We start from the raw sequence: 2,572 nt of genomic DNA, 5'->3' as shown, positions 1-2,572 counted from the left end.
GCACAGAAAAATGAATACTCCCCCTGCTAGCTGGGACCTACCATGGTGAGAGGCTGACTTGTGGGCATACTAAGTTGACGGGGACGGAGGGCTTTGTCAACTTAGTCAATATGAACAATTCTAGCTCCAGTGACCGTACGATGTCCATCCAACGGCCGTCGTGCTTCTTCAATCTCTGCTCTTCCTGCTCCACCCGCTCAAACAAGCGCCGGTGGGACTGCCTGCTCCCTCCTCCCCGCGGCCGGCTGTGCTGCCGCGCAGCCCTCACCGCCCCACTGTACTCCCATCGCTGGCCTAGCCATCCCTCTACTCACCCACACCTGATGTTATTCTCTGGCGATGGCAGACGAACCAGTAAACCCTCGTACAGTCGTACTCCCCTCCGCGTGGGAAACAACTGCCGACTCTTCCCTGCCTCCGAGTCGTTCCCTTCCTAGGCCTCACCGTCGCCCATCCCCCTAGTGCTCTCGGCACGGCCTGGACAATGTGGCCAACAACCGACAGGCATCTGAAGTGGACTGTACATGGAGAGGCTGACAGCTGGGTCCACGGCCGCACGCAAGGAAATGCCTCCTTATTACGCGCAAAATAATGATTCCTCCACTTGACATCGGGGACCCACCGAAAGGGTCTTTGTATTGCGCTAAGAAAACGTTACCGCCACTGACAGCTCGGACCCACCAGCTATATCTTCGCAGACAAGGAAGTGCCTCCTTATTACGCACAAAAAAATGAATACTCCCCTTGTTAGCTGGGACCCAGTATAGTGGCAGGTTGACTTGTGGGCCTACTAAGTTGACGGGGATGGAGGTCTCTGTCAACTTAGTCAATATGCACGATTCTAGCTCCAGTGACCATACGATGTCCATCCAATGGCCGTAGTGCTTCTTCAACCTCTGTCTTCTTGCTCCAGCCTCCCAAACCAGCACCGGTCGTGCCTCGTGCTCCTGCCTCCCGTGGCCGTCTGCGATGCGGCGGAGACGTCACCGCACCCTACTACTCCCACCGCTAGCCAGGCCATACCTCTACTCACCTACACAACCTGTTATTCTGCGGCGACAGCAGCCTCACACCGCAGCGAACCAGTGAACCCTCGTACTCCTCTACGTGTGGGCATCCACTGCCGCATCTTCCCCGGCTCCACGTCGTCCCCTTCCTAGGCCTCGCCGTTGTCCACCGCCCTAGTGCTCTCGGCGTGGTGTGGTCAACATGGTCAAGAACGGCTTCCATCGAACGTAGACTGTACGTGGAGAGGCTGACAGCTGGGTCCACGGCCGCAACAAGGAAGTGCCTCCTTATTACGTGCAAAATAATTATTCCTCCACTAGACAGCGGGGACCCATTGGACGGGCCACCGTATTTCACGAAAAAATGTTTCCCCCTGACTGCTGGGACCCACCAGCTACATCTTCGCACGCAAGGAAGTGCGTCCGGGCAAAAAAAAAAAAGATTCGCCCCCCTGACTGCTGGGACCCACCAGCTACATCTTCGCACATAAGGAAGTGCGTCCGGGCAAAAAAACGATTTGCCCCTCTGACTGCTGGGACCCACCAGCTACATTTTTGCACGCAAGGATGTGCCTGACAGTCAGGACCCACCCGGTCGAAGCGTACGTAGCATTGTCATTCTGGTCACGAACGTGTACGTACATACTGGTCATTGTAGAGGCGTGCACGTGTCATAGTAGAGGCGCACACGTAGCATGTACACGTACGTATAGCGGCCAGGGTGCAAGAAAGAAAATACGGCCATGTATGTGTACATACGGGCGGGGTCTCGAACGCCTACTCGCGCATACGTACGGCGAGGGCTCGTGTACATGGCTGGGTTGGAATAGAGAAATAGCGTGGTCGTCGTGGTCATGGGGAGGCAACGGAATGAGTCGTGTTCATCGGGAGGCAACAGAATGCGTCGTGTTCATCGGGAGGCAACGGAACGCGTGGGAGCCAACCGGCTTGGACGGAATAGGCGATGGAAACAAGGCCTAGCGTACCGCACAACGGAGGAAACGGACCTCCTACGTTCGGCACGGGGTCCTGTTGATCGGGAGGGGTGTGGAGTACCGCAAAACGGAGGAAACGGACCTCCTACAGTCGAAACGGGGGTCCTCTTGATCGGGAGGGGTGTGGCGTACCGCAAAACGGATGAAATGGACCTCCTACGGTCGAAATGGGGGTCCTGTTGATCGAGAGGGGTGTGGCGTACCACAAAACGGAGGAAACAGACCTCCTACGGTCGAAACGGGGGTCCTGTTCATCGGGAGGGGTGTGGCGTACCGCAAAACAGGACTCCACGGGATACTGTTCATCTCCACCGTCGACCTCCTCCAGCCTCCACGGGCTACCGTCGACCTCCTGCAGCCTCCACGGGCTCCTGTTCATCCAGCCTCCACCACGCGCTACTCCACCGGCTACTGTTCAACCACCCCTCCACCGTCTATTGTTCATCCAGCCCTCCACCATCTACTGTTCATCCAGCCCTCCACACCACGGGGTCCTGTTCAACCACCCCTCCACGGGCACCTCTCCACCGTCTACTGTTCGTCCAGCCCTCCACACCATGGGGTCCTGTT

The sequence above is a fragment of the Triticum dicoccoides genome, chromosome 4B (assembly GCF_002162155.2).
Source record: "Triticum dicoccoides isolate Atlit2015 ecotype Zavitan chromosome 4B, WEW_v2.0, whole genome shotgun sequence".
In the NCBI taxonomy this organism is placed as follows: Eukaryota; Viridiplantae; Streptophyta; class Magnoliopsida; order Poales; family Poaceae; genus Triticum; species Triticum dicoccoides.
Note: the sequence above shows the minus strand (reverse complement) of the source record.